General features: G+C 44.2%; 1 protein-coding gene across 2 annotated transcripts in view; it reads left to right on the top strand.

The window, feature by feature from the left end:
- The window catches only part of kcnj13 (potassium inwardly rectifying channel subfamily J member 13), a 75,645-nt gene that overhangs the window by 5,682 nt on the left and 43,384 nt on the right, over nucleotides 1–26,579 (top strand). The window contains exon 1 of one of the 2 annotated variants that reach the window (XM_049576819.1): nucleotides 14,702–14,736. The exons of the other annotated variant lie outside the window; for it this stretch is intronic. The gene's annotated coding sequence lies outside the window, so the exon portion shown is untranslated. Of the gene's footprint in view, nucleotides 1–14,701; nucleotides 14,737–26,579 lie in introns of those variants that run through there. 2 annotated transcript variants of the gene reach the window in all.

Below are 26,579 nucleotides of genomic sequence, written 5' to 3'. Positions count from 1 at the left end.
AAATATTGAGTGTGGACTGGTAGCTGCAGAGGTGCCAGTCCACCTCCTGGGCACTGCCGAGGTGCCCCTGAGCAAGGCACCGAACCCCCCAACCGCTCAGAGTGCCTGTCATGGACAGCCCACTCTGACATCTCTCCACTTAGTGCATGTATAGGTCCAGTTTGTGCATGTGTGTGTTCAGACCTGTGTGTAATTGACAACAGAGTGAAAAATTGAAGTTCCCCTTGGGGATTAATAAAGTATATAAAATTATTATTAAATTATTAAAATTATATGGCACTTGTTTTATGTGTTATCATATTCATGATAATGCATACAACACTATGTCATATGTAGATATACAAATAGATATGATAAATTGATAAACTGCCATCCTGTCCTGTATTATATGGATTCATCCTACTGATAAACTACCTATGTCACGCTCTGCTTCTCTGTTCCCCTCTTCAGCCACATTACCACTTCCGCAGAGACTATTACCAAGGCCCCTTTGTTGCCATTTTCTGTCCATCCACCAGATGCCTTTGGACTTTCTCTACTTTACCAGTCACCTGACTGCCACACCCATCTTCACGCAAGTTCCCACCTCCCTCATCTACTCTGCCAACACATTTTTACTTGCTTTCACTTCTTCACTGCTTCTTGGTCATACATCTCTCAAGGTTTTTCACAAATGCAAAAAAAAAAAAGGCAGAAAATCAAACCTGTTCCAGAAACTTGAATGACAGACAAAAGTTTCAGAGTTGGTGTGCAAATGCAGTTGACACAACGTGGGGTCATATTTACTTTTAAATGTGCGACAATTAATATTTCCTTGGTGTGCAATAGCCTTAACTCGTCAAATACCAGTGCTGGATCAGTGGCTCTCTATGTCAAACTATGATATCCTATGTACCCCTAACGTCATTTTTGGACACTCTGGGATGGCATGTCAATAATCACTCGTTACACGCATTGTGTCATTACAAAATAAACTTCCCTTTTCACAGTAAATGTAAAATTTCAATTCGTTAAATTTATACAATCTCATTTTAAAACAACATCCCATGTAGGTTGACTTCATTTTTAGGTTTACTTCCTTAGGTTTAGGCAACAAAAGTACATGGTTAGGCTTAGGAAAAAGATAATGGTTTGGGTTAAAAAAAAAAAAAAAGTGCATCTTACCAACGCAGTAGTACTTAAACACCTACAGTGATGTAGAGTCACTGTAGGTGGGGCGTGAATGACCAAAAGAGGAAAAAGAAGTGACAAAAAAATGAATATTATCACGGTGACCTTTATTTCACTAAAACTCAACATGAATAATTTTTATTGGTTGGTCTCCCAGTTATTATTGTTTGGGGAGGCATGTACGTTTTTAAGTTTCTGAAGGAGGACATGACAGAAGAAGTCTGAGAACCACTGTACCAACTTAACATAACATAACAACACATCCACCCCCTGTCCCGCCCACCCTTGGACTCTCTCGCTCTTTGCAGTTGGCAGTTGCTCAGAGATTCAGCCCAGTGGGTCTCATACAGACACTAAAGGGTGCATCAGCGCATCAGTAACTGATGTGGACTGCTGACCCAGAATCGGTGAATTTGATGAAAAAAATTGATGAGTTGGGAGCAAGAGACAAGTTGAAGTCTTATTCCCTTTAATTAGATCCAGCTGTACTGGCCCAGATACTTTATTCCTCTGTTAGTTTGTAATCGTCATTGCAATGTAGGTTCCTGTTACCTGCCTGCTACTTGTTACCTGTCTGTCTGTCTCATTTCTCTGTTACCTGCTACCTTTCTGCTACCTGTTATCTCCCTGTTACCTGTCTGCTACCTGTTATCTCTCCGTTACTTGGTATCTGTCTGCTACTTGTTACCTGTCTGCTACCTGTTATCAGAATCAGGATCAGAATCAAGAGATACTTTATTGATCCCCATGGGGGACATTGTTGGTGTTACAGACCCTCCTTACAAGAGTAGAAAGATATATTGTATAGTGCAAAAATATATATAGTAACCTATTAGATACACACAGATACAGTGGCAAAAATAGATAATAAACAGAATATAGGTAAAGGTAAAAGTTAAATTTTTGCACTGAGTAATTACACTGTAAGTTATTGCACAGATTATTGTCTTAAGACAGCAGTGAACTGTGAAATAAATATGTAATAATTTACTGGTTACGTTGTTGACAGTGGGTGAAATAGTCTAAGGGCCACTCAGAGGGAGGAGTTGTACAGTCTGATGGCCACAGGCAGGAATGATTTCCTGTGACTTTCAGTGGTACATTTTGGTGGTATGAGTTTCCCACTGAAAATACTCATGTGCCTGAGCAGCACATGGTGGAGTGGATGTGAGACATTGTCCAAGAGAGTTCATTGCTTAGACAGCATCCTCCTCTCTGAGACCACCATCAGAGAGTCACACTGCATTCCCACAATGTGGCCTTGCAGATCAGTTTGTTAAGCCTGTTGGCGTCCGCCACTCCCAGCCTGCTGCCCCAGCACACAACAACATAGAGGATAGCACTGACCACCACATACTCATAGAAAATCCTGAGCATAGTCCGGCAGATGTTGAAGGACCTCAGTCACCTCAGAAAATAGAGCCGGCTCTGGCCCTTCCTGTAGAGAGCATCAGTGTTCTTAGCCCAGTCAAGTTTATTGTCAGTGTGTACCCCCAGGTACTTACAGTCCTCTACAATGACCACACTGACCCCCTGGATGGAAACAGGGGTCACCGGTGTCTTGGTCCTCCTCAGATCCACAACCAGTTCTCTTGTCTTTGCCACACTGAGCTGCAGATGGTTCTGCTCACACCATGTGACAAAGTTATCCACAGCAGCCCTGTACTTATCCTCATCACCCTTGCTGATACATCCAACTACGGCAGAAGTCCATGGTGTGTGTGTGTGTGTGTGTGTGTGTGGGGGGTGTTGATTATTGTCAGCTTGTCACCCAGTTGAGCTGGACGGCACCCAGTTGAGCTGGACGGATGGTGTTGAACACACTGGAGAAGTCACAAAACATGACCCTCACATTGCTCACCTGCTTGTCCAAGCAGGCGTAGACGCGGTTGAGCAGGTAGATGATGGCATCCTCCACTCCAAGTCGGGGCTGATAGGCAAACTGGAAGGGGTCCAAAGGTGGCTTGACCACGGGCCGTAGCTGCTTCAGGACAGTCTCTCCAGGGTCTTCATGATGTGGGAAGTCAATGCCACAGGTCCGTAGTCCTTGGAGTCACTGGGACACGGTGTCTTTGGCACAGGAACAAGGTAGGGTGTCTTCCACAGTATGGGGACCCTCTGGAGACTCAGGCTCATGTTGAAGACATGCTGGGGGGCACAGACTTTGAGCACCCTGGGGCTGACACCATCAGGGCCTGCAGCCTTGCTTGAGTGGAGTCTCGTCAGCTGTCTTCTTGTATGGTCAGCAGTCACCTCCTGTACCTCTCCTTAGCAACCTTGATCTTCACCTTCATTTCCCCCTGTATTGTTCTCATGTAGGCAACTGGACTTGCTTGCGTTTCTTGAACACGTTTTGCCTCTCATCCAAGAAGCTTCTTCAGTTCTAAATGACTGGTACAAAGTTGCAGGCTGTAACCCCTATGTGGGTGGGAACCCTTGCAGAGCCGTAGGGGTCATGTGAGCTCTTAGTTTCAGAGTCGTTAAGGTCACAATGTGAGTCGTTGACCCACCTGGCTACCATGTGAGTCGTTAGGGTCAGGCGGGTCCAGGGGTGAATGGGTGTGAAGTCATCTGGGGAGGGATCCCAAGACTGCATTGTAAGTGGGTGATAAGTAGTGTCATAAGCCATCCCCTTTGTTTAACGATGGTCATTCCTGCTTGAAGTAGATGGCTTCTTTTACTCCTCTTTCAAACCATCTTTCCTCCCTGGGCAAGATGTGCACATTGCTGTCCTCAAAGGAGTGTCCCTTCTCCTGTAGATGTAAGTGGACGGCCGAGTCTTGACCCGAGGAGCTGGCTCTCCTGTGCTGTGACATGTGCTTGTGGAGTGGTTGTTTTGTCTCCCCAATATATAAATCTGTGCATTCCTGGCTACACTGAACTGCATACACTACATTACTCTGTTTATGTCTGGGTGTTTTGTCCTTGGGGTGGGCAAGTTTCTGTCTCAGTGTGTTGCTGGGTTTAAGGTGCACAGGGATGTGATGTTGGTTGAAAATCCTCCTGAGTTTCTCAGGCACTCCTGCGACATATGGAATGACAATGTTGTTACGTTTTTGTGTCTCTTCCTCTCTGTCTGCTCTGGGTCTTTTTGAGGTTTTTGAAAGGGCCCAATTGGGGTAGCCACAGGTTTTAAGTGCTTCCCTGATTGTGTTTCTGTTCTTTCACCTTCCCCTCTTTTCTAGTAGGCACGTTTTCAGCCCGATGATTCAGTGTCCTGATAACTCCCAGCTTGTGCTTCAGTGGGTGGTGAGAGTCAAACAGCAGGTATTGGCCCATGTGTGTAGTTTTTCTGTACACCTCTATGTTTAGGTTTCTGTCTTCTTCAATGTGCACTGCACGGTCTAAGAAGGGTAGACTGTCTCCTCTGACATCCTCCCGTGTGAATTTAATGTTGGGGTCCACTGCGTTAATGTGTTCCATGAAGGTTTCCACTTCCTCAGTTTTGATTTTGACCCAGGTGACGTCCACATACCTGAACCAGTGGCTAGGAGCAGTTCCTGTAAAGGCTTACCTCTACAGTTAGCTGGTTTTCTGGTTCACACCTGTGGAGGCTTCCCATTTCCTCATTACAACAAAAACACCTTCCTCCAGTAGAAGTGTCCAGCTGTCTGGTGTCAAAAAAAATTAATCCATACTGTGTCCACATTCACATCTGTTGGCTCAGGGAAACTAATTAAAGACAGTTAGCAGCACTATTACTATAGCTAAAGAGTGCACTTTCTGGTCACGTTACAGTGAAAAAGGAGAGACAGAGACAATGGCAAGCCGGCAGGGCCCTTCTTGTGTGGGTAGTAATGTTAAAAGAAAAAAAAAAAGAAACATGACTACTGTGTGTTATGTTAGGGAATTGAGCATGCAGTGCTGCTTGTGATAATCCAGCTTCATGCATGAACTGCTTCTGCATGTCTGCTAGGCAAAGGGCAGACGTCCACCAGCCGCTTCTCAGGCAGGGCCTGCAGCCAGCTAAGCACCTCAGGTTGGCGGGTGTGGTAGTGGGGGACAGGGGCCCATCAGGGGCTGTGGTTGATAATCTGGGCAGGATAGGTTGTGGGCCATTGCAACCCCCATTGCCTGTTGGGAAAAATGCCTGAAGCCATGGCAGTCCAGACACAGCTGGCAAACACAGGTGCCATTCTGTCGCTGTACCAGTGCCATCTGGTCACAGCTACCATCATTATTATTATTATTATTATATTATTACATTAAATTAATGTTGTTGAAAGCTATTATCATCATTGTCTGCCCTGCATTTCTCTGGCTGTGTCTCAGTTTCTCTCTCTGTCTCTGTCTGTCTTTATGTATCATTTTATCATATGGATATGCTACAAATTTATTATGTTGATCTGTTCGGTACAACATTTATTGCACATCTGTCTATCCTGGAGGAGGGATCCCTCCTCAGTTGCTATTCCTGAGGTTTCTCCCATTTTTCCCCATTAAAGAGTTGTTGTTTTTTTTAAGGGGAGTTTTTTTCTTATCTGCTGTGAGGGTCCAAAGGAAAGAAGGATGTCGTATGCTGTAAAGCCCTCTGAGGCAAATTGTGAATTGTGATATGGGGCTTTATTGACAAAATTGATTGATTGATTGATCTGGCTGGCCAGCTGGAGGAGGAGCGTAGTACAGATCTAATAGCCAAACTATAACGTGTCTCCTTACTTCTTCCAGAGCTCATGAGAGAGCAGGGTCAAGTGGCGGGCAGGGTTTATGGCAAGTTTTTGGCTGGCCAGGTGCCATCTTTGTCTGTCACGGTCCATGCTGCAGCCAGAGGATAGGGCGTGTCTGCTCAAACTGCCTGTTGAGCCATCTGCCTTGTATGGGCCTGATGCATGGAAGCCCGTCGCTGTGCGGAGGAGGTGTCAGGTGCCTTGAAGCAAGGTCAGGGCTGGCAGCGGTGTTGTTTTAACAATGGTCCAGAGGTATCATTTACGGTCTTGAGCTTGGAGATCTTCACTCTCCTGGCAAAGTCAGCTATCAGGTAAGTACAGGAAGAAGCTCTGAGGGCAGGGTCTTATTCCCGCTATTTTCTTGTTCTGAAGCAGTATGTGACACTCAGGCCTGTCTTAGACCTTATGGGGCTGAATAAGTTTGTCATGCCCCTGAAGTGCAGAATGTTGACTGTGCCTAGGGTCAAGCAGGCTGTCCAGGTAGTGACTGGTTTGCAACTGTCAACCTCAAGGAGGCCTATTTTCAAATTCCATTCTGGGAGAGGCACAGGAGGTTTCTCGGGTTTGCCTTCAAGGGAAAAACCTTAGAGGTCCGTGTCCTGCCTTCCTGCATCTCACACCATCACCAAGTGCATGGATGCGGTTTTGGGGCCTCTGCGGCAGCAGAGTCTCAGGATACTGTATTATTTGGATGTGCACAGACAGAGGAGCAGTGCCGCCATCATGTGTCTGTGCTGTTGGATGACATTCACGAGAAAAAGGGCAGTCTCCAGCCTGCACAGGCCATCCAGTTTCTAGGCATGAGGCTGGATGCCAGAGCTGGGTTGGTGATGCTGTCACAGGAGAGGCAGGTTTTAGTCAGGACCTGCCTCTCTCATTTTTGGCTGGGTGCCAGGGCCACGTGGTTGCTGTGTCTCTGCCTCTTGGGTCTTATAGCAGTCACGGGACAAGTGGTGCCATCGGCTCTTCTACACATGCGCCCAGTCCAGAGGCATCTCTTCAGCCTGATGCTCTTTCTGCAGAGACAGCTGCAGGCAGCAGTGCTCGTTACTGTGCAGCTTTGTGCGGACCTCAGGTGGTGGCAGGACCCAGCCACCATCTCCAAGGGACTGGAGGCTGCACCCGGAGGTGGCTGGGACATCTGGCACACCAGTGGCCTCAAGGCCTGCTGTATGCATTTCCCCCATTCACTCTCCTCCCGTAACTGCTGCAGAAAGTTTGGAAGTGCAGCTGATCCTGGTGGTCCCGAACTAGCTCCACATAACATGGTTTTTGGAGGTGGTGCCTCTCCTGGCTGGGAGGCCATGGGAGCCCCCTGTCCGACGGGAAATTCTGAGTCAGGTGCAGGGGGCCCTGCTCCATCCCTTTCCACAGGGGCTCAAGCTGTGGGTCTGGCCCCTGAGAGGGCTGGTCGGCTAGGCTTGGGACTTGTGCAGTCAGTGGTTCAGACCATGCAGAGTGCTTGGGCACCGTTTACGAGGGCTGCAGACTCTTACTGCTGGAAGCTCTTTGCATCATGATGTACAACTAACCACATCGATGCACTGACATATGCAGCCCCAGAGGTGCTCCTGTACCTGCAGGGGCTGCTTGAGGTGGGAAAATCACCTTCAACCCTCAGAGGCATGGTGGAAAACTATTAAGGCTGCTTGTAGAGGGGATTATAGGCTTGCAGAAGTGGACTACAGCCTCATCTTTCAGTTCCTGAAGGGTGTGCAGAGGCTTGTACTTGCAGTGCCAGGGCCAGCCAGTGTCGAAGGCTAGGCTGTCTCATTGGATCGCAGAGACAATTCTAGCCTCTGCCAACTTGTCATGAAGTACGGCAGGCTTCACAACAGGTTGGCAGAGGCTAGAAATAGGCATCATGGCAGGGTGTACAATTTCTCCATTAGCATTTACTATGGCGATGGAAGTAATCATCAGGGCTTCTAAGTGGGTGGTAGGTGGGGAGAGACGGCAGAACAGGTTGCATCTTCCACCAGTTAGGGCTTACATGAATGACATTACACTGGTGACCACAACAATGTCATGTACAAAGAGGCTACTAGAGAAGGTAAATAAGAACCTCAAGTGGGCCAGCATGAAGATCAAGCCCAGTAAATCTAGAAGCATTTCGATATGTAGAGGGAAGTTAAGTGATAGGAAGTTTGTCATAGATGATGAGGACATTTTTTTCCCTGTTAAAGGTTTTTTTGGGGGGAGTTTTTTCTTATCCGCTGTGAGGGTCCTAAGGACAGAGGGATATCGTATGCTGTAAAGCCCTGTGAGGCAAATTGTGATTTGTGATATTGGGCTTTATAAATAAAATTGATTGATTGATTGATTGATTGATTGATCCCAACAATTAGGGAAAAGTCAGTAAAGAGCTTAGGTAGGTGGTACAATGTAGAGTTGAATGATAAGGAACAGGTGGTGAAATTTAGAAAAGATGTGGCTGAAGGATTGGATAGGATAGATAAATCAGAACTTCCAGGAAAGCTGAAGTTGTGGTGTTTGCAATTTGGGCTATATCCTAGGTTAATGTGGCCATTGTCAATTTACGAAATTCCAATATCCGTTGTGGAGAGAACTGAAAGGTCGGTTAGCTCCTATATTAGGAAGTGGTTGGGCGCTCCTAGGTGCCTAAGTAGTGTTGCATTGTATGGAAAAGGGATACTTCAGCTGCCAGTATCTAGTTTAACAGAGGAATTTAAATGTACCAAGGTCAGGACAGAGCTCTTGTTATCTGGGAGTAAGGACGTAGTAGTTAGGAGTGTGGTTCCAAATCCAACCAAGGGGAGGAAGTGGAACCCAATATCGACAGTTCAGGAGGCAGAGGCAGCTCTTAGGCATGCAGAGACTGTAGGTAATGTTCAGTTTGGCCGGGGAGGCCTGGGGCTTGGCTCAGGCAAACCGTTATGGAACACAGCAGGTCTCAAAGATAAAAGAAAGCTGGTTGTGGAACAGATACGTAGACAGAAGGAGATAGTAAGGGGTGCAAAGGTAGTGGCCCAGGCTAAACAGGGACAGTGGTTGAATTGGGAAAGTGTAGAGAAGACGAAGCTTAGTTGGAGGGACCTGTGGAGTATGGAGGAGAATCGTATTAGATTCCTGGTAGGGGCTACATACGATGTGTTACCAACCCCCAGGGAACCTAAAACTGTGGGTAAATGAGGACCCATCATGCCCATTGTGTTCAGGTACCCCAACCTTAAAGCATATTTTGTCAGGCTTTCTCAAGTTAGCTTGTCACAAGGCCCATATACATGGCGACATAACCAGGTGTTGAAAAGTTTAGCTGCAGGCATCGAAGGGAAATGAAGACAGGTGAATTCAGGAGGTGTTAAGGATAGGAGTTTAGTAATTCAGTTTGTCTGTGAGGGAGAGAAATTCAGAAGTGGTAAGTTAGTAAGGAGGCAAGGGTGTGGCCGCCTAGAAGGTGCTTGTGATTGGGAAATACAAGTATATTTAGGAGGAAAGCTTGTTGTTCCCCAGGAAATAGTTTGTACCAAGCAGAGGCCTGACATAGTGTTGTGGTCAGTGAGTCAACGGATAGTTTATTTCATTGAGCTGACAGTTCCTTGGGAAGCCTCAGTGGAAGAAGCCTATGAAAGAAAAAACCTTAGATATGCAGACTTAGGAGCAGAAGCTGAGCAGCGAGGATGGAAGACTAGGATTTGTCCAGTATAAGTGGGGTGTAGGGGATTCATAGCAAGATCAGCTGTCTCGCTCCTGGGAGAACTCAGAGTGCAGGGACAAAGTTTGAGGAAGACACTGAAGGAAATGTCAGATGAAGCAGTCAGGTGTAGCCAATGGATCTGGAAGCATGGAAATAATGTCAGTTGGGGACCAGCAGGGGGAACTGCTAAGCAGGGTACATAACTCCTTGAGATCAGGTGGAGAGATCCACTTCCTCTCAGAAGGAAATCCAGGAAGAGGAAGGTTATTTAAGTGTGGGAGTAGCCTATTTGAATCCCTTTTGTTTGAGACCTTGCTGCAAGGTGAGTGTGTTTGCTGATCCTTTAAGTTTATTTATCTCCTTTAACTTTAGCTTATATTGTAGTTATGCTATGTAGCATGTGAAATAGAGTATGCTGAATGTGCTAGGAAAGGTAGTATCAGCACTGCTTCTACTTGGAGCTCGCATCAACGGAGCCTGGGTTTGGTTGAAGGTGGCGGTGCTGTTTGGGCTGAGAAAGCCGTGTGTAAGTAAGGTAAAGGAGGTTATTGGGTTGGTGTGGGGAGCAGTGAGACCTGGCATTAGGGGAGTGTCTCTGGGATGCCAGAGATCACTGTCTAGCCTCCTGGAGGTGTCGTGGGACCAACTAGTCGAAACACTGGTGAAAGGAGGTTCCCACTCGATGACCCCAAAGACATGTTAGTTATCACTGCTCACTGGTCTGTATAGTTAAGCCATGCCATAATAGCTTATCATAGGGCTTAGGAGGTCATTCACTGAGTGCTGATCCTTTTCTAGAGCACAAACTTCTTGTGTTTATTTGAATTCAGCAGGCTTACAGAGGGGCAGGGATTCCAGTACCGGTGAGTGCGTGGGCACACTCAACACTAGGTCCAGCTACCTTGTGGGCCTTCTGGAAGGATGCCACCCTCTCTGAGGTCTGTGCACCTGCTACATGGTGAAGTCCATCCACATTAGCCAGACTTCACTACCTGAAGGTGGCTGCTGCCACCTCCTTTGGGAGCATATGATGAGTGCCACCACACAGTAGGCCATGTAATTCCATGCCCCTGAGCTGGGGGGGGTGCCTTACCCAGCCAGAGTGATGTCATATATTATTATCAGTGGCCTGGCAGCAGGCTGGCCAACTGGGCAGTCTTCCCACACTAGTCGTGCTTATGGTTGCGGGCACACAGCATCTGCAGTGTCACCGTCCATTGAATGCACAAGATAAGATAAGATAAGATAAGATAAGATAAGATAAGATATACTTTATTGATCCCCCACAGGGGAAATTGAAGTATCACAGCAGCTCAAGACAAAATCAAAGGACATTAAATAGAATAAAAGAGAAGAAATAAAATGTAAAAGTTAAAGATAATAATAGATAAATAAAAGATAAAATAAAATTGCTACATCAATAAAATTGCTACAACAGATAAATAAAGTGACTAACAAATGGCAGACAAAGTGTTGAATGAAATAAAGTGACAGGTGGCAGATAAAGTGTCATATTGGATGGATGCAAAATAAGTCATTTCAGAGCTGGATGTTGCTTAAGCCAAACCGCTGTTGTACAGTCTGATGGCAGCTGGCACAAAAGAGCGTCTGAATCGTTCAGTTCTGCTCCTGGGTGGGTTAATCTGCTGGCTGAATGAGCTGCCCATCAGCCACAACTCGTTGTGCAGAGGGTGAGAAGGATTGTCCAGGACTGCACAGATTTTGTCCTTCACCCTCCTCTCAGCCACTGTCTCCAGACTGTCCAGGTCCAGTCCCACCACAGAGTGGGCTTTCACAAGTATTTCACAAGCTTGTTGAGCCTGTTGAACCTCACCAGTCTTAACTCCACCCCACCAGCACACTACAGCAAAGAAGAGTGCACTGGCAACCATAGACTGGTAGAAGGTATTGAGGAGCCCACTGCAGACGCCAAAGATGTTGTACATTTGTTCATAGCTCATTAGTGTTTTTATGTATATACACACTTATTGGGTATTTTCAGTTGTTAATGCACCTGGTGGCAGGGACGCCTCATTCCAATAACAGGGGAGGGCTTGTGTACCTGCATCTGCTCTGTCTTCCTGGGGCCCCTTGTGGTGTGTCTTAAAGGGTTCCATAGTTATGATATAGTTACTAGGTGGGGAGATAATCTCGATACGATAGACAACATTCGGTTACTTTGTAACCTTGATCCTCTGAGTGAGGAGTGAAATTATCTCCCCAGGCTCAAGCCCATCAAGTCAAGACTAGCCTTGCTTTGCCCAATGAATGGAAGCCAGTCACAGGGACTGTGTGCAGCTTCCTGAAGTTTTGTTGTCATAGCTGTCCATACCACCATACCTGGACAGAAATCCGGTCAAAACTGAGCCATGTTGGTACTGATGGTGAACAAAAGTGCTGGTTACACAGATCAGCTGAAATTTTCCTCAGGACAAAGTTTCAAAATATAACCCCTATGTTGATACATGCTTTTGAAAAACAATCCATTATTTAAATATACATCATCTTTTTGTTAGTGTGTGTACTTTCCAAACAATGCTAGTCTAGATGATGTTATTGAACTTCATTTTAAAATGTTATCACTCTTCTTGGCCTCACATTGCCTTTGTGGTTTTGTTTGAACATTTCCACTCTCCATGCTTTTCATATTTGAAACCATGCAGTGTTCACAGCAAATGCATCAAAAGAAGTTGCAAGTGCTTAATAAATGCATGCATGAAATGACAGTGAAAGTATATTATAATTGGGGGACAAGACGAGTGGAGAACCTTGCAGTGCAGTAAGTTTAAAGCTCCCTGCAGATGAAAGACACATTCCTGCTCTGCATGTTGCTGTGTTCCTCAGACAGATTCCCAGCTGGGACCTTCTCTAATCTCCTGGCAACAATATTGACATAGAAATAGAAACTCTGACGAGTACAGGACCCTAGCTGTCTGCCTGTCAGGACTGCCTCCACACACACACACACACACACACACACACACACACACACACACACAAACACGTATATATAGATATAGATATAGATATAAAGAAACAGTTCTATATATGCAACACAATATATATTCATCAAACATTAAATAAGACTAAAAGTGTAAAGTTGCTCCTTTTGTTGCCACCTCAGGAATGGCAAATTTGTCACTAAAATCAGACTCAAGTCACATAACTTGGACTCAGACTTGTGTCATTAATCTTTTTGATTCAACTAAATGAAACTTTGTTTTGAACTACCTTGACTAATGACATCACTCAGACTTTAGCCTTTTGACAATAAAGTGACTTAAATTCCTCCCCAAGTTATAAAAGTGTGCAGTGGATCAGCTCTTCATATTGCTTAAGACTTGACAATTATACTTTGAATCAATCAGACAGCAGATTAATTAATTTATCTATGTATTAATCTATCTTACACTAATCACAGCATAGGAAGGATCAGGTGGTAGCTAAAAACGGCTGAAAACGTCATTTACATCATTTATAACTGTCATTTACATATCCCGTCCCAATGTATTCTGGGTTTAGAGGCCTTGCCCTGAGAATTTATGACATGGAGAGATGTACAGCCAAGAGAGAAACTTCTCTGAGCTAGTACTGGAAACACTGAAGTCCCAGGTCCAAATTAATCAACTGGTTCTATTTGGCAGCCTGAAAAGTGGCATCGTTTCCAAAAAAAATTTGTCCACACGAGTGGTGTGATGATACGATACGGTTTCGTGTGACGATACAATATCCACACGAAACCGCAAAACCCGCTACCATGTGATGTAATACACATGCCAAAGCAGTAGATGGCCATGTAACTTCTAACAGAAAGGCCATTTTAACCTGTCAAGAAGAAGTCAATACCAGAATAGGGAAGTACGGAAAATAAACACAACCCGATCCACAAAAATAGCGCAACCTATTTCAACAGCAGAGGCGCCTGAACAACCAATTACACTACCACAAAAGCAGTGACGGGCCTGCCAATGGAGGCTCTGGATTGGATCCAGAACCTCCGTTGGCAGTAGCTAGCAACAGGAGCAGCCTCCTTCGTTGGTCGTTAGGTCGAGCAGCTGGATATGCCATCCGAAGAGAGCAGATAGCACGCTCACAAATGAAGTTAGTGTGACATACAGGGTATTTATGTGTATCTGCCCACTCAATTGTGACATTATTTTATGCATATGATATCGATTTTGTATCTTTACAGATACCATACAGATGCCCCCCATTCAATTTAAAGCATAACGGATTTGAGTAAAGGCACGAGCGCAAATTTGGGTATATAACCCAGATAGCACACATACATCTGGCCGACGTCGGCCCGATGTATCAAGTTTAGATCGTTAAGACGTAGCAGGGAGAGCGTTTGCTCATTGCCAAGACGTTGATGAGACATCGGCCTTTAATCGAAAATGACCGCCACGCGACGTTCAAACGATCAATAAAAGAAGCTGCGATCAGTAGGCGCTCCTTCATTAATGTTCATATGCTTCGTTAACTACGACCTTTATTCATTTAGGTCGGACCTTTCAAACTACAAATATTTCACCATTCAATGTGAGAAATCAATGCTAACATTCAAAAATAGCTGACTGTTACCCTATTTCGTGTGTAAGTGTGCACAATGAAGAGACAAAAGTCAATTTGACAATCTTTATTTTCAGATTTCCACAAAAAATATCTGATGGCCAGTCTGCTTCTCCTGGCAGCCTGCAAGAGACAGAAAAGACGATGAGCACGTAACTTCAAGAAACAAATCCCAACTTCCCCACTTTATTTTTTCTTTTAGCATTTCAGCTGTCTTTTAGCCAGATTGAAAGCTTTGGGTCCGTCACTCTGCTTAATTTAGTGTTGAAACTGTTAAATAATGGGATCCGGCGTTAACTCCGTTAACTGTTAACAGCAGCTCAACAATCAGTACTTCATCTCGGAAAAACAGTGGTTTCAAAACTGCGCTATTACCTGTAGCCACCGGGGCGGTTTGCTTTGCAGAGGAGGAGACCTCGACTGATAAATTGCCCATAAAATCACATTAACAACATACTGAAGGCATCCTTAAACTTCACTATTTGACCTCTGCGCTCCTCTCCGCTCTTCTCACCCACACTTCAGGGGTCCATGTCATTGGTCCGACAGCCCATTGGTCCGACATCCCATTAGTCCGACAGTCTGTGGTGCTGAACGGCTCCCGGCGGGCATACTTCTGCCTTGATGGTGTGCCGCGACCGGCTCTGGGTCAGCTGGGAAAGGCTTGAGGTGAAGCAGGCTCACAGCTTATGTGTTTGTCACTTTCTTTTTCATTTTAACCCACACCAAGATCTTTTCCTAACCCTAACCAAGTGGTTTTTGTGCCTAAACCTAACCAGACCTTAACCACAGGGGATCATGATGATTTCGGAACAGACTTCGGAACAATGGGTTTAATATGGTCAGAACAATGGGATGTCAGACCAATGGGCTGTCGGACCAATGGGCAGTTCCCCGCTTCAGCACCCGTTCTGGGATACAAAGTGTCGGCCTGCCCTGCCTGACCTCCGTAGTCCTCTCTGCTCTTCTCACCCCCACTTGAGCACCCGTCCAGGGCCCCGGAGGTCAGGCCAGGGGGCTGTGGGACCACAGGTGGCAGCTCCGGGCACTTCCACTTTAACCCAAAAGGAGTGCTCACAATAACCAGATGAGCAGATAACGTCAACTAGGGAAAATAAAATGAAAACACCACAGTTGTAGCCTGTTAGCTAACATGAGCTAAACCGCTAAAGTAGCTAACAGCTAACGAAAGATAACGTTAGCTGGTGGGGACATGTGCTATATACACCCAGTCGTGCCTCGCCACTCACCAGGAACCTCTTTTAACAGTCACAGAAGAAAAAATATAGCTATTTTCTGCCAATTTATTCCAATTAGCTTACCTGAAACCAACTGCGATGAGATGCTGTGTCCTGCGAGCTCAGTTCCAAACAAACACCACAGAGATGAAATTCCACCTTCAGTGGTGACTTCCGTATGTGGGCAGACATTCTACGGCACTGGGCCGACCCAAAGCCGACTTAACAGAGACGTTTAATGAGCTGGGACAAAAGAGTATTAAATTTAAAGATATCCGCCCATGCGGCTGACGCTTGTCAGACGTTATAAATTCAGAGCCGATGTGTCGTCCTCAGGCCGACGTCAGCCAGATGTATGTGTGCTCACTGGCGCCTACACCTATAGGCAAGTAAGGCAAATGCCCCTCCACTTTTCAAGGTGGGGGGGCAAAACTCATATTTGGCCCCCCCACTTTTTTCAACTCTTTTTAAGTCAAAACGTTGTTGCATAATATTTAATTGAATATTTTCAATATAAAATGTAATTAAAAATTAAATAAATTAATCTGATTTACATTTAAATAATCGTATTTGAATTATTCTGCACCCCATTTTCAATCCAAGTGGCATATTCCAGGCACCATGGTTGCCATGTCCGCTTATTAGAAGGAGTTTGGATTGTTTGTATTTCTGTAAATTTGCTTTCAAATACTGGTAGTTAGCTTGCCCGTTTTAGTTGTGGATGCATTTCATGTTTTCGCCATTGTAGTTTGAGACACATTAATGATAAAAACGTGAAAGATGTGGAGAAGCAGCTTGTCTGATTGAGTGTTTCACTCTGGACATCTGGCGCTGCTCTCTGCACGTCCATACTGCAGCAGAAGCTGTACAGTCTGGTACAGTGTGCCACAGACTGTAAGGTACATGAAAAACCAACCATGAAACGCCAGCTATCCATAACTCATGGAACAATAAGATAAGGAAAAAAACATGTGAGGTGACCAGACGGCCGCATTGCGTGGGACTGCACAGCATTTCTGTCTATTTTCACGCATCACGCAAATTGAGACCATGTCCCGCATGATTGGTTTTCACCCACTCTTGCATTCATGCCGGCCCATGTAGGCTCTCTGTTTATTGTCAGAGTAACACCGCATGTGTGTTTAATCCCTATAGGGCTTGCCCCTCCTGCCCCATTTAGCAACTATTTCAACCTCCTTGATCGCAACAGGTGACACTCATTAGCTAATGACACTCACGCGGTGTGGTGTGAGTGTCCATAGGCTCATTGGAGATGAACTGTGCCTCACCTGGAAAGTAGACGAGAGCAGGCAGCCGCAGCGGGGCCAGTGACAAAGGCCCAATTCCAATCCGGCCCCTAAAGACTCAAGCCCTGAACCCTCACTGACTTAACTGACGTCAGCTGTAAGTGATTGAGTGTGAGAGTCTGAAAGGGCTCCAGATGCTACAAACAGGAATGGGACAGCACTTATCCCCCTCTCTACAAAATGTTGTTAACATTGGCGGCTCTGGGCATGATCATTTATTGGTTATTGTCATCATATATTCCACACACAAAGAATATACAGTCAGGTCCATAATTATTTGAACAAGGATACAGTTGTCGTCATTTTGGCTCTGTACACCACCACAATGGGTTTTAAATGAAACAATGACTCTCAGCTTTCATTTAAGGCTTTTTTCAAAAATGTAGTATGAACCGTATAGGAATTACAACCATTTCTTCACACAGTCCCCCAACTTTAAGGGCTCATAAGTATTTGGACAAACTAACATAATCATCAATTAAACAGTCAGTTTTAATACTTGGTTGCAAATCCTTTACAGTCAATGACTGCCTGAAGTGTTGGACACATAGGCATCATCAGTTTTGCAGTATGCTTCAGGTCATTGTCCATCTGCACTGTGAAGCATCGTCCAATGAGTTTTGAAGCATTTAATTGAATCTGAGCAGATAATGTAGCCCCAAACACTTCAGCTTTCATCCTGCTGCTCTTGTCAGCAGTCACATCATCAATAAATACAAGAGAACCAGTTCCACTGGCAGCCATACATGGCCATGACATAACAGTACCTCCACCATGCTTCACTGATGAGGTGGTGTGCTTTGGATCATGAGCAGTTCCTTCCTTCTTCCTTCTCTTGTCTTCCCATCATTCTGGTAGTTGATCTTTGTTTTATCTGTCCATAGTATGTTGTTCCACCACTGTACAGTCTTTTTAGATGGTTTTTGACAAACTCTAATCTGGCCTTCCATTTTTAAGGCTAACCAATGGTTTGCATCTTGTGATAAACCCTCTGTATTTATTCTAGTGAAGTCTTGTCTTGCTGACAAGAGCAGCAGGATGAAAGCTGAAGTGTTTGGGGCACCATTATCTGCTCAGATTCAACCAAATGCTTCAAAACTTATTGGACGATGCTTTGCAGTGCAGTTGGACATTGACCTGAAACATACTGCAAAAGCAACCAAAACATTTTTAAGGCAAAGAAGTGGAATGTTCTGCAATGGCCAAGTCATATCATCTGACCTGAATCCAACTGAGCATGCGTTTCTCTTGCTGAAGCCAAAACTGAGGGCAAAACACCCAAAACACAAGCAGGAAGTGCAGACGGCTGCAGTAAAGGGCTGGCAGAGCATCACCAGGGAAGAAACCCAGCATCTGGTGATGTCTATGTGTCCAACACTTCAGGCAGTCATTGACTGTAAAGGATTTGCAACCAAGTATTAAAACTGACTGTTTAATTGATGATTATGTTAGTTTGTCCAAATACTTATGAGCCCTTAAAGTTGGGGGACTGTGTGAAGAAATTGTTGTAATTCCTACACGGTTCATACTACATTTTTGAAAAAAGCCTCAAATGAAAGCTGAGAGTCTGCACTTTAAGCAGGTATTCATTGTTTCATTTAAAACCCATTGTGGTGGTGTACAGAGCCAAAATGACGACAACTGTATCATTGTCCAAATAATTATGGACCTGACTGTATATCTATATATATCTATAGATAGATAGATCTATCTATCTATCTATCTATATATATCGAGGCTATATATAGATATAGATATATATATATAGATATAGATATATATTTTTTGTGTGTGGAATATAACCACTGGTATTCCTCTGACTTAATGTGTGTTTATGTACCATCTTAAATCCTTGTTAATGTAATGTTTCATTGTTTATCTATCTGTTTTTTCGCTCTCCTTCCATAACGTTAATGTTTGCATATCTGCCGACCGTGTTACTTCTGGTGTTCTGAGGGCAACCCCTGTATTTCACGTCACAACTGTGGGTAATTTCTTTATCGTAAGTCCACATCGATGCTGACCTACGGTAGGGGGCATAAAGGGCTCACTCACTGACTCACTGACTTGACGATTTGACAATGGGACAGCCCTCACACACTCATGCACTTAACATGAACGCGCCTCTAAGTCAGTGAGTCTGTAAGGGATCGGATTGGAATTGGGCCAAAAAGCTGCGGTGAAGTCGGACAGTTTCCCAACAGTTTCCAGCGGCCTTCAGTCCATAGGCCTACAGGTAGTCACAGACACACTTACATCCTGTCTGGAATGATGTCAATTCATTAAAAAGTGATCAGACCCATGTATCAGTTTGTTTTCAGTCTCCAGTTGTTTTTGTTTTGATAGATTAATTTAGTAAAATGCTTTACAGGCGATCTGTAATTTATGTTCATGGTTTATCCTCCATTTGACCTGAGGGGACAGGTCAAACTGATATGATACTGATTTACAGGAGAATTCATTATCATATCAGTTTGACCTGTCCCCTCAGCTACACTGGCTAAATAAACTGTGTTTGACTACGAGGTTCATATTTTCAGGAAAAAAAAAATACAAGACAACAGCTTTCATTAAGGCTCAGTCAGATACAGTCAGAGCTTCACATCTGTAGGCTACAGATGTTATTATAAGAATCCTCAAATCCCACTGACCACAAGTCTCTGTGTTGCTAGACACTTCAATAAACAGTCCAGTGTTAATATACAGTAGACTACATATAGTTTATGATGAATGTATTTAGTCTCTGATGACTAAACTTCGCGCTGGGGGCAGGTGCCCCACATTGTCCCTCACAAACCTACTCCTTGTCCCACATTTGGTTTATTGGGACCTAGTCACCCTACCTACAGTAACTTCTGCCTTTGTAATCAAATTTGTAAATTGTTAAAATGGTATTTGAATGTCTAATTTCTTTAAATTAATTGGTCCTGCGACATAGCATTGAGACTCATAATCAATAAATTTATTGGAATATGTTTTGTTTCTGGTTTTTCGCACATCCTTACTCAGGTCATATTTTGCATGTGGGTGTTCTATCTGCCTCATTGCACTGCGCGCTCTGTATGGGCGTGTGCACCTTGTATGACTGTTTTCTCTGGAACTGTGAGCACTCGCACTTTGGACGCTGTGTGTGCATCGTACCATGGATGTCAATGCACTCTATTTTCTTGTACCGTTTCAATCTGTCTTTTTATATGTCTCTTTGTAATATTTAAATTTTTCTTTTGTTATTTCTTCTTTTGCCTGCCTCAGGGACTGCAGATGGAAACTAGCTAAAAAGCTATAATCTGGTGCAGTGCATCTTTACTCTGTTGAGTCCAATGTTCTCTGTACATGGTCCCAGATAAAAAATAAATGAATAGATAGATAGATAGATAGATAGATAGATAGATTGATAATGTAGCCAATATATTATATAATATTGATATTGTTATAATTTTCATATAAAAGCTTATAATTGACCCAGACCAAGGAGCATATGGCAGCTAGTATCCAGTCCGCTTCTATTTCAGGCATAACAGGTGGCAGAAGATACACAGATGTGTGTCCAAGCTGGAAACCAGTAAACATTTTATCACCTAGGCAACTAGCATTTAAATAATTCCACTGTTGCGGGGTTTATTTATTTATTTATTGTTAATGATGCTAAAATGCTAAATGACATAAACAAGCTTAGGTTTGTCGGAGTTTAAAAAAAAGAACCCTAACCCATATGGAGACTGTACATTTTTAAATGATCAATATGTGGCTGCAAATACTTAGATGCCAATCAGAATATGGTCTAATAACACATACAGATGCACAGACTATAAAATAAAAACAAACAGCAACACACAGGAATAATAACTGATCATTTTTGCAGTCAAATGTTCTAAACTTTATTTGAACGTAATAAATACACATTTTAACAGTATCTGCTAGTTTGGCAAATTTATTGTACCATGGTTGGTAATATTTAAAATGGAATTTAAATTTCTGAGGACTTAAGAATTAAGGCCCGTTTCCACTCAAGAAGTTCTTGGTACTATTTGGGGGGCAGGAACTACTACAGGAACGTCCTCTCACTCGGCCCTCTCAACCGCCGTGTCTCCACTGAGAGAACGGAGTAGAAGGAAGGTTCCTGTAAAGTTACGAGCTCTGGATGTGACATAATCGTTGCGCGACCATTTACCGGGGCGATGTAGGGACGTCGTTAGCTGATAGCCCTTAGCGATGTCTGTAATAACTCACTAAATGGCCCGTGAAAAAAAAAAATCCAGCAGATATCTTAGTTACAACATGATTGAGCTAACTGGAGTAGTTTCATGTCGTATCCGACAACAGGAGGCTTTTAACAGATGACGTCCTGATGTTAGCCTGCTGTTAGCTGTCCCTGTCAGCTGCAGCCACTGATGCTTTCTAGACATCGTGATTTCCCAAAACTGAATAAATACCACACATAGCAACACAAAACTGCTTTGCTAGCTCAATCATGTCGTAACTAAGATATCCGCTGGAAAGAATATTTTTTTCATGGGCCATTTAGTGAGTTCTTTTTTTTTACATGGCGGAGGAAGCTATATGAACGAGCTAATCCTCGTCTGCTGAATTTTAAAAATGCCGGCTATTTTGTTGCTTTCTGTTGACATCACTTCCCTCCTTGAGTATATCCAATCAGCACCAAGTAATCCCCAAGCCCCATCTGGGAGTCTTTTGGGGCCGTTTTGAGTACCTACCCCGAGGCAGGGACTTGTTTAGCCCCCGTAAAAGTTCCGGAACTCTGTCCTTCGGGGGTGGTTCCTGCGGTGGAGACACGCACCAACGGCCCCGGCCCCGTAAAATTACACCAAAGTTCCTGCGGTGGAAACGGGCTTTAAGATTTTAGATGGGACTTGTTGGTTTTGACTTCATAGCCAAGACTTAAAACTTAGTATGACTTTTTCTCACAATAAATTTAGGATTTACTCTGTACAAAGTTGAGTTTGTTTTTTTTTTTTTTTTTGGTAGTGTGGTTTGAAAAGACAACTGCTAGTGTACCAGAAATGGTTAGGGTTCATCCTTTGGATTGCAATCTCCATTTTTAGGGTTCAAGCCTTGAAAGGGCAGAACCCTGGTGAGTGTGTGCCATTTTTTAATTATCATTGAAGGTATCTTGCAGAATGTCAGGAGCAGGACGATACCCTAACAGCATCACTTCATGCATAAATACCCACCTAACCCACTCGTGTTCTGCAACATTGCCCTGAGCACACTCAGAGCAGTGAGCTAATGTTACTACTTCAGTATATGAGCAACATCACTGCGCATGCGTCGACGTTGTGTTTGTCCATCTGCAGCTCTACCGAAAACTGGCAATTTTCTCTGTTTTATCCAGTTCTGAATCCATAATTTTATGCTCACTTTAAGATTCCGACTTCTGTACCAGAAATTCCGAATTTCGAATTTTCCTTTACCTGCCTGCTTCAACAACTGCTAATGCTTGTTAGCTGTGTTGTCGGCGCAACTCCTGCTGAACTGTCTTTCCTTAAAACTGAGCTTTTGTCCCTGGAGAAGCTCATCCACAAACCTCTACACCGCCAGTCTCAGATCGTCTCCCGGCTCCGGCCAGCTGGCCAGCTGATGACCACCGGCTCTCTCCTCTGTCAGAGTCGTCAGCAGTCCCCTCCAACCCCTGGACACCGACCAACTCCACCTTTTCAACCACTATGGGCCATTACAGGGACTAGATGACAGTGTGGATAGGCCACTGCCTCTCAACTCTGCAGTCTCCCCCACTCTGCTGTGGCCTGGCTCATCATCCTGGGCCTCGGTTGTGCAGGGCAGTGGTGCTGGTATTGGTCCATTCCTCACACAGGAAGCACACCTCTCCCTCCAGCAGTGCCCCCCGGTAAGCAACCACAAGTGGCTTCATCACTTCCTCAAACCTCACTCCCCCTTGTTGTTGCTACTGTAGCTAGCACAGCTAATATAAGCACCCTCCTATTTCCACCTCCAGAATGTATCCAAGTGGGCGACTCTGTGGTATTCCAAATGGCATCACATACTCTTTCTCAGGTGCAAAAGTGCTCGACTTACTCATGCACATCCCTGCTATCGTTGAGCATCACCCCTCGGCTCACACCATGCTTGTGCATTGTGGTGTCAGTGATCTCAGGTGTAAACAATTAGTCAAGCTCCAGGATGATTATGAACTCCTTGCGGGGACCATCGAAAGCCTTGGCAAAATTTGCATATTCTCTGGCTAAATCTCTTCCCTCAGATGGAGCTCCTAGATGTTTAGCCGTCTCAACAGTGCTGACCAGTGGTTGGGCAATTTCTGTTTGGCATGTGGTTATGGCTTTATTAACCACTTTGACTGATTTTGGAAAAAGTCTGACCTGTATAAGTATCATAACCTACACCTGAACAATAAAGGAATCAAAGTCCTGGCCTCCAATTTCTCCTGCCGTCTATCCAGTCTTACTGTCTGACACTATGCCTCTGTTAATGAAACTGTGAAAAATGAAGACATGAAGCAATAAAAATAGGAAAACCCAACCTCGTCTTGCTGCCCATATCCAACCTACCTCACTCATAATGACTGACCCCACTCTCTCACCTGCTGCTTGTGCAGTGACCTCTCCATGTATGGAAGACCAGGTGGGCCAAAAATGCTCTTACTACCTCCCCATCCCTGTCATTGTAACCCACAGAACAAGTAAACAGCTACAGGCCACAGACAAGCGTTGTTTGGAGCAAACACCTGTCATCTGTGCCCACTGTGTCCTGCCTCTAGTGCTCCTACAGCTGCAGCCACTTGCACGCTAAAACTGGCACTGCTGAACACCAGAACTAAATAAAACTTTTATTGTTAATTTTTTTTTACATATTCTTTATTAATCCCCTTGAGGGGAAATTCAATTTTTTTTCACTCTTTTTGTCATTAACACATAAGTCCGAAAGACACAAACATGCACAAATACAATATACCTATACAATACCTATACAATAGTGATAATAATGACATTATATGCAAAAACAAACTTGATTGTATTATGCTAACTGAGACCTGGTTGGATGAAACTGGAAACAAGCAACTGAAAGAACCATCACCTGAAAATTTTAATTTTGTGCATTGTCCTAGATTGAATTAAAAGGATGGGGAGTTGCAACACTCCATGCTGATCACTTAACCTCAAGTAACATTTCTTTTGAGTATGTTAATGTCGTCTTAAAATCTGTGTCACCTACCCTCTAAATTACATTGTACCATCTACCTCAGCTTAAACATGGGCTCCTAGAAGAATTCAGTGAGCTACTATCAAAAACTTTGTTGAATTTGACTGCATTGTTATCTCAGGAGACTGAGGCAACCTAAAACAATTAACTGAACTACTGAAGGCATTTGAATTCTCATAGCATGTTACAGGACCCACCCACAAACAAGGCCACACAATTGATTTGGTCATTTCTAAAGGTTTGAATATTACCATCACATCCATCCTAGATGTGGCAATCTCAGATCATTATATATATTTTTTAATATGACCTGGCTCCCTAAACATACCAATGCAGTCAGAATCATTTACCGCCCACTGTGACTGAATCCTGAACTTCCAGACAGGCAGACCCCAGGCAGTGCAAAGAGGCACCAGCACATCCTCCACCCTAACTCTTAACACTGGTGCTTGCTAGGGCTGTGTGCTTAGCTCTGTCTTGCACCCCCAGCTCAAACACGACTGTGTGGTCACACACAGTTCCAACACCATGATTAAGTTTGCTGACCATGACCTGAACATGACCATCATCAGCCTGATCACCAATGGCAATGAGATGGCCTATAGAGAAGAGGTCAGAGCTTTGACATCATGGGGCCAGGACAACAACCTCCATCTCAATGCCAGAAACACTAAGCAGATGATTGTGGACAACAGGAGGAGACAGGGAGAAGGACCCGCCCCCATCTCCATCAATAGGACTACAGTGGAGAGTCAGCAGCTGAAAGTTCCTCAGGGTTCACATCAGTGAGGGTCTGACCTGTCCTGGACTCACCACACAGACACCATCACCAAGACTACAAGACAACAGCTCTTCTTCTTCTGCAGGCTGAGTAGGTTTAACATGGACTTTAGGATAAATCGAGAGTATCCTGACCAGCTGCATCACCACCTAGTATGGCGGCAGCACCACCCCCAACTGCAAGGCATTACAGAGGGTGATAAAAACTGCACAACCCATCACCAGAACAGTGCTGCCAGGATTATCAAAGACCCAAATCACCCCAGCCACAAACTGTTTTGCCTGCAGTTGTCTGGCAGACAGTACTGCAGCAGCCAGTCCCGCACTACCAGATTCAGGGACATCTTCATCCCTCAGGCCGTAAAATTGTTGAACTCTGAGCTTAGGGGCCTCATTTATAAACGTGGCGTATGCACAGAACAAGGCATACGCTACTTACTATGCAAACTTTGGGATTTATAAAAATCAAGCTTAATGGGAAAATGTGCCTTCCATGGCAGCTCTGACCCATGCGTATGCAAAAAAACTGTAGACATGAGAAACTGAGACCCCCTGTGGCAGAAAAATGAAAAGGATGCTGTGAATCTGATATCATTGTGTAAAATAAAGACAGATATGACCTCTCACGTTTTATATATGAAGAGTGTACCTGCAAAAATGAATAAATGAATACACGTCTTTGTTCCTTTCACATGCAATCAATCAGTTGATGGGTGGGTGTAAAAAGCAGTGATCACAGTGTGAAAAGACGCACAATAGTTTATTTGGCACTGTCAGAGGATGTGGTGGGTGGGAGACTCCGGAGAGAGCGGATCTTCCTTCAGGTCCAGCAGGACCTACTGGCCAATGATGATGAGTGGATTATAAATTTGTTCAGACTGCCATGTGCAGTACTGCTGGATCTCTGCGCTGCATTTGGCCTGGCATTACAAAGAAGCACCCACAGGAACCAAGCTATGCCGGTGTTGTGTTATACAATGTGGCACAGCTGAAAAACATGCCACTACCACCTGATGCCCCAACCCCAACCCCGACCCCGACCTCTACCCCCAGGCATTTGAGCCAAATGCTGCTACTGCGCGCCAGCGTCTAGACGTATTTTAAGAAATCATTTGAGTCAAGAAAATCAGATTGTTTGTCAAACAGCTTTACAGCTTTTTACTGATAATTTACACCTTATTAATAATCTACACCAAATTAACACCTTAATATCGGACTACTTCTTCTTCTTGACCTCTGAAACAGTTTGAGGCAGCCGCATTTACAACATCTGCCACCTGCTTCCACTCCGCTTTATTTTTAGCCTTAGTATTGCCCATATTGAGTACACCAAACAACATTGTTCTTCTGTTATCAACAAGAACTTCAGCTTCACATAGTGTGAAGTTTAGTTTTTTACCTTTTCTTGCTACATTTGCCGTGATCTCCTTCGTGCTGTTTCTTGTAAATGAATATTAATTCAGGGCGTTTCACTGGCCATTTATAGGCACCTATGGGTGAGGCAAGACATTCGTTCACCTGCGCCAAATGTCGAGTTGAATGTGATTTATAAAGGGAAACAGGCATGGGACATGCATGTGCACTGTGTTATAAATCAGGATATTTTTGTGCCCAACCACTTTCTGTGCTTTGCTCTTAGGTCACCTTTAGTCAGCATTCCTACATGCAGATTTATAAATGAGGCCCCTGGTCACTGTCACTTGATGTATGTAGCGTACCACTCAAAATAATACAAGCATGGCCTGACAGTCTAATGCAGTTTCATTTGCTCTTCATTAACTCCACTGACCAACGTGAGAGCTAAACAGAAATTAAACAAACACAATAAAACGAACATAAATACATTACAAATGCACATTTAACACACCAACTCCTGAACATAAGGGTCATTTACATCACATGTCACTTTACCTTTCTTTAAACTAAACTGTTTGCAACTCTGTACTTACAGACTTGCTTAGCGTACATTTAACCAAAGCGCATTCCTGTT

The sequence above is a fragment of the Epinephelus fuscoguttatus genome, linkage group LG5 (assembly GCF_011397635.1).
Source record: "Epinephelus fuscoguttatus linkage group LG5, E.fuscoguttatus.final_Chr_v1".
Taxonomy (NCBI): domain Eukaryota; kingdom Metazoa; phylum Chordata; class Actinopteri; order Perciformes; family Serranidae; genus Epinephelus; species Epinephelus fuscoguttatus.
This window is presented reverse-complemented; position numbering and strand designations above follow the sequence as displayed.